The sequence below is a fragment of the Sinocyclocheilus anshuiensis genome, unplaced genomic scaffold (genome assembly GCF_001515605.1).
Source record: "Sinocyclocheilus anshuiensis isolate Anshui unplaced genomic scaffold, SAMN03320099.WGS_v1.1 scaffold2233, whole genome shotgun sequence".
In the NCBI taxonomy this organism is placed as follows: Eukaryota; Metazoa; Chordata; class Actinopteri; order Cypriniformes; family Cyprinidae; genus Sinocyclocheilus; species Sinocyclocheilus anshuiensis.
In genome coordinates this window covers 55845-62800 of record NW_015551120.1, presented here as the reverse complement: position 1 = coordinate 62800, position 6956 = coordinate 55845, and the positions used below count along the sequence as shown (strand labels likewise).

General features: G+C 36.7%; 1 protein-coding gene across 1 annotated transcript in view; it reads right to left on the bottom strand.

The window, feature by feature from the left end:
* LOC107663074 (insulin-like growth factor-binding protein 2-A) overlaps positions 1-6956 on the bottom strand; it is a 17610-nt gene that overhangs the window by 9657 nt on the left and 997 nt on the right. The window lies entirely within an intron of this gene.

The window sequence follows — 6956 nt, the reverse complement described above, 5'->3', positions numbered from 1 at the left end:
GACGACATCACTGAATTCAATGATGAACTGCCTTTAACTGAAAATTGAGGGTTTACTATTGTCTTTTTGCATTATTGACACACGAGCAACGAGCCAAATCAGAGGATTTCTCTTTTCCCAGTTGCCCTCGATGGCCAGTATGAGTCTGCCTTATTATATTTAGCACAGTTATTAGCAATAAAACTAATGGCACTTTGAGTGGAAAAGGTCCTCTGTGTCTTTTTATACTACTCCTCAACCTGTAGTGTAAATGATTTAAAGCACTTCGCGGCCACACCCCTGTGCTATATATGTATATATATTTAAATTGGGGGGGATAGATTTTTATTTTTATTATTTTTTTTTTAATTCAAATTATTGATTTTGAAGTCACAATATAGCAAACGTATCTATTGATAAAGCATACAAAAAAATGAAGGAATGGTTTCAAATGTTTATTTTTGCATTTGCTTTTCATGGTCTGAAAACTGAATTGTGAAGCGTTACACGATGAACTTGGGGTTAAGAGCAAAATTTAAAGTTTTAAACTTTGGCACTTAACAAAATTTCCAAGCAAATTTTCAAGTTTCTTAGGCCTATACGTTTTTCATCCAAACCTCAAATCTATGGAAACACAGTGTCAAAGTCTGCTGTCTCTCACACTGAGAGCTATTAGCACAAGCTGCATTTTCGATGGTACTCTTCTTTTCCACATCTTTAGTCATGAATAATGTGTGCGTTTTGCGGTAATCGCTAGTTTGAACAATTAGGTTTGTGGGATTTGTTCCTTTCATTTTAACACCATCATATGAATGGCTATGATTAGGCCTGTCGCAATAATCAATATATCGACTTATCGTGCAATATATGTGACCTCAATAATTTTTGCTGACACAATATATCGCCCATTATATTTACTTAAAAATTAATGTCACCATGTTTTGTACATTCCACTTGCGCCTGTGTCTTTTGCAGCTTCTCGTACATAACGTGGTGTAGTCATGAGGTGCTAGTTCAAATTTAAAAAATGCTTCTACAAACAAAGTTTCATCTGCAGATATGGCCTTGTTTAGGGATCTGTGCCTTTGTGCATACGGACATCTGACTGCTGAGTAGTGATTGTGTTTTTCAGCAATAGTGTGCACCCTTAATTTACAGAGAAAAGAAGGTCATGGGAAAATCTGTAGATGAAAAAATCTCCATATTTTTTTTTTCTACTTGTTACTTTGCACTTTTTGTTAGAAAATGTTTATTTACTATTTATTCAGGTTTTTTAAGGTATCTAATATTTTGATAATTTCCATGATCTAAATATTCTTAAGAATTAAAAGTTTGTTGTCATTTGGAAGTGTGTAGGCCTTCTTGCATTATTATGCTGTTACATTATGATTATATATTCAGTGGCATAAAACGGTCTTTAAAATGACAATAATATCGCTTATCGCAATTATTTCTGGGGTAATATATCGCACAACAAAAAGTTGTTATCTTGAAAGGCCTAGCTATGATAATGCATTTGCTTTTTCCATTTTCATAATTAAACTGAAAATAGTTCCACACAGGGCTGTGCTGTTTCCAAACAGCCATCATCCATGTCTCTGTCACTATTATCAGTATCAGTTAACTTCACATGCACCACATGCTACATCACCTTTTGAAACTCTTCAATAAGGTTCCAAGGACTAACATTAGTTAACTTAATTAACATGAACAATGAAAAATATTTTTAAAGCATATATTATTCTTAGTTAATTTCAACATTTACTAATACAGTAACACATTATTTTAATCTGCCCTTGTTACACACGTTACATATACATACTATAGAAATAACAGTGAATTACGAATAATGCGTGCAAAGTACATGTTGTTAACAATATTACTCAGTAGTGAAATGTATAATTACAATAAAACAAGGACACCTTCAAATAAATTTTAACCACAAATACATTATTAAAATCAAAAGTTTAATCTGTTGATATTATTTAATTGACCCAAGCTAACATGTACTAACAATGAACAGTTGCATTTGTATGAACTAACATTAATAAAGAAGAATAAGTAGTGTAACAAATGTAACAGTTCTTAGTTAGTACACTATACGCTGTTAGGCCGGGTATACACTGTGCGATTTTCACCGATTTTGAGCCAAATTCTGACTTGTGCGACTCCTTTTTGAGTCGGGCCAAATTTCAGCTTTGTCTTACGTCTTTTGACGTACAGTGTACAGGGGGTAACGAGAAGCGATTAGCCTCTCCCGAGCAGCAATCAGACGGTCGGATGAATTTCTGACATGTCAGAAATTTTGGTCGCCTCTCATGAGGGAGGGTATCGCACAAGTTCAGAGTAGCCATAATTCGGGCCTTTGGGAAACAGTGCTGCCCTACCAGTGTTGGGCTTGTTACTCCAAAAATGTTACTAGTTACTTCTTTCAAAAGTAATATTATTACTTTACTTATTACTTTCTGGCAACAGTAATTAGTTACACTACTAGTTACATTACTTTTCCTTCACACCCCACAGAAGTTGTAATTGTGTAGCCTATCTTCCCCATAAGATTCTTCTAAAATGTTACTAACAATATATTTCTGCCTCATCATTGCAGCTGCCCAAGATTAGGTATTTCAAGGCTGGCTCAGATCGCTCATGCTAAAGCTTTATCAGACAACCCTTGTGAGCTGGAGACAAGCAAAAGAGGAGATTATATTAGAAGACAATGGGTCTCTGTTTAATGAGAGCAGGCTCCTAACAACACTTGGTTCAAGGTTTTCTTTTTTTCTTTTCAGGAAGGACGTTTGATTAAAGCGGCTTGCCTGTTTTTGAGCATCTGGGATGTGCCAGGGGATTTCAGCTTTTGCTTTTAGAGTACACTGTCAGAAAAAATTTGCAAAATTTGTACCTTCAGGGGTACAATGGCTTGTCACTGGGGCAGTACCCTCAAGGGTACACCCGTTGTACCCTTTCACATGGGTACATATCTGTACCCTTGCAGTATGTACCTTTCAAAGGCAAATACGTACCTCTGCTGACTAAACTGTACCTTATAGCGCTATGGTACCATAATGTACCTTTAAAAAAAGGTGCAAATTCAAATTGTACCTTATAGTGCTATGGTACCATAATGTACCTTTAAAAAAGGTGCAAATTCGTCCTTTTAAGGGTACTGCCCCAGTGACAAGCCTTTTGTACCCTTTGATGGCAAATTTGTACTCCATACAGCACATTAAAAAGGCCAGAATGCTGTTTATCACATTTATTAAACATTCAAAACCATTACATTCTCACATTTTTCACAGGATGAATGTTATAAGCTCTATCACAATGTCATAACAGCATGCATATATTGCAGAAATTTTACTTTTGAAAAAAAGAAAGAAAAAAAAAAGGTTTTTATACTCAAAATTGTAAACAGCAAGAATCAAAAAGTATTTCACAAGTTTTTACCAGTTTTGATAAATAATGGTAAACAAATTTCACTTGACTTGCTGTTCTTGGAAGGGCTCAAAGCCGACGCACGCCTCGATGTCCGAGCTAAATCGCCTCAGTTGATTGCTGCTTAAGTAGTTCGCTCGTGATGACTGACAGGACTAAATTATTAGGACACCCCTGGACTTATATTTAGAACGTTTTTTAGTGCATTTAATTCACTTCATCTGTGATAGAGTATGCAAACACCGCGTGAGCGTCACTAACTGGAGCAGAAAGTGTCCGGCTTCACAGCTCCGTTTTCAACTCCGCCCCCGACTGCATTGACCCATTAAGGGTACAACTTCACCATTTGTACCCTAAGTGTTCACAAACGGACCCCAACCGTACCCTTTTTTCTGACAGTGTATTGTAGCTATAATTTCTCTGTTACCCATTTATGATTATATTTCATGAAGTATTTTATCAAAAGAAATCACATAAGTTCATAAGATTTTTAATTATAGTAATATAATTCATATCGGGATCAGAGGGACGTGGGTGGGCAAGCCATGTAATGCCAGAGTAAAGTAATGCCACAACTTACACATCTGTGTTCAGATCCCCTCTTCTCCTGACAAAATCAGCGTAATGCAATATTTCCATCCCCTAAATGTAAGTTTTTCCATATTCCAAGCTTTCCTGATGCACTGGTGACTTCATGCGCCTGTGCGAGTCGTGAAAATTATTTAAATAAATCTAGGAATTATTGTATTGTTGGATTTCAAATCAGTAGGGGTTGAGGCATCAAAGTAACTAAGTAATGAGCTGTTTTATGAATGGTAACTAATATTATTACTGAAATCTTATTAGTAATTAGTTACACAAGTTACTGAAAAAATGTATATAATTACTTCTGATAATTACTGCCCAACACTGTGCCCTACATCCTCACCCCCAGATCAGCATGTATGAACTATAACTCCTGAAAAAAAGAATAAATAAAAAAAATCACCACCTCCACAAATTCCAAAGAGGACCTTACACCACTGCTTGCTCCCACCCCGAGCATGCTCGCCTCAACATTTCTCACATTGTTTGTGTTATCTCCAAGCTGCTGCAGGGAGCAAGAGAGTTTATTCTGGACACAGACACAGTAAGATTCTTGGCATTTGAGTTGCTGAGGGCTTTGTAAGACCTATTTTTTTGGGTCACTGCAAATGGGAAGGGGGTCACCAGCCATTTCCCTCTTAGTGAAGATGAGACAATACATGAGGTCTTACTTGCTCTGTGCTGTCAGCACTCTCAGTACTTTCCATTATGGCCAAAACTTTACACTGGGTGTTTTCCATGACCCATTTTTAAATTTGCAAAGCCCCACCATTCCACCATAATCCATGTCATATACTGTATTACACTTCAGGATCTCACAGGCAACAATTTATTTACCTTTGCAGCCAGGACACCCTTGCACCCACTGTAGCATACTAGCTACTATTTCATATTTTGAACACAAGAGAAGCGTCTTATTAGGTTTTCGATCTTTACAGCTATAATTATGCTTTAAAAAAAAAAAAATAAAAAAAATAAAAAAAAATTACAAATATAAATGAAATAAGAATAAAGTCATTTCATGACACAAAGGTTAGAATCCACTACTCCTGTCACGTTGTGCTACTGTGTGGAGCACGGCGACGAAGGCGCGAACAGACGAGGAGTAGAATTCAAAAAGTTTTAATGCCATCCAGGGAACAAGGAAACCACACATCACAAAGGTAGACATGTACAATACCTGACGCTGAACTAAAGACAGGGAACACTATTTAAACACATGACAGGATGAGGAGAGGACGAGACACACCTGGGATCAATGGAAATAAAACGGGGAACACCTGGAATCAAATCAACATAATCAGGACAGGAACAGGAAACTAACCAAATATGGGCATAGGAAGGTACATGGGGAGCAAGACACATACAAAACAAGGAAAAAAGTCTGACACAACTTTTGGGTTATTTGACACACAGCAGCCACAATATTGACCAAACATTTAATTCAAATATCCACTTAATTTCTTCAACAAAAACATGTGGACATCACAACCCTTACCAAAATGAAACATGGTTTTATCGTAGTAAAACTGCTTAATTTTATTTTGTGTGATTTCTGAATGCTTCACACTATAAAATCAATCAGACAACGGTATTAATAAAATAATAGCCATAGGTAACTGTCTAGAGCTACAATTGTAATTTATAAATAATCCAATTTAATTACTATTTATTTGTTTACTTTTATATTTTATTAAAGTTCTATTTTGACCCTTTATAGTAGGTGTTTATTTTTTATTTATTTATTTTTTGAAGGAGGGGGCACAACAATGCTATTCTGCTTAGGGCATTTGGCCAGCAGCGGCCCTGTTGGTAGGGACATGTCCCAGGCGCACCCCCCACCCCCCATTCTACGCCCCTGACTTGTTCAGACTCATACTCTCTCTCTCTCGCTCTCTCTCTCACACACACACACAATGATAAATTTACTGCAGGAAAGGGATAAATATATATGTATGAATGTAGGCTATGTATACTATTTCATTCAGTTTGTCAAGGACAAATTATGTTTTATTAATTAAATATTTGTACTCTTTTTTCATACGTGTTATTAAAAAACATCTAAGGTAATGCCTTCTGTCACTATTACATGAAATGCGTTTTTCATCAATTGTTCATAAGGAATAAAAAAAATTATTAAACACAGCACCCTCTAAAATTTTAACGGAACAGCTTTAAGCCTAATAAATCATCAGATTTGTTATCATTATGTAAGCTAGGCTACAGGAAGAGGAAAATTATTAAAATCTCATATTTATAGCTCACTTATAGGTAGATTAGCTACTGCTACAAATCATACATTTAAATCACTTAGCCTATATAAACCCTTTAAATCACTTACCGCTGACTTCCCGAGGCTCTGCGCTTCCTGTGGGCTCAGTATCCACTTTACGTCCACATCTCCCGAAACCTTGAACCAGCTGCTCCAGGGGCAGCTCCGAATCCGGCTTGGGATAACACCGCGGTAGGGACATGTCCCAGGCGCACCCCCCACCCCCCATTCTACGCCCCTGACTTGTTCAGACTCATACTCTCTCTCTCTCGCTCTCTCTCTCACACACACACACAATGATAAATTTACTGCAGGAAAGGGTCAAAGCGCAAAATCCGTCTTGCTATCACTGTTGCATTCCATGTACTACCTAGTTTTCCAGTAAACGCTTTCTTTTTATTTAATTTTTCCTTCTTCACCGAATGTTTAATTTCATAGACAAAACTATAAACATATACTTCAGACTGCTACAACAGGTGCCTAAATAAAAGGTTGCTAAAATATGTGGGCTATAATTTGTAGAGTAGCCTAGCCTATAGGCTACGATCAACTATCGAGCTCCAAAATTAATCAAGTCTTTTATCGATGACTGCTGATAATTTGCAGTAGAACCGCAGTATCAGCAAAACACGGAATAGGAAACTTTTGTGAAAAGATATAGGCCTACACACACACACATATATAAATA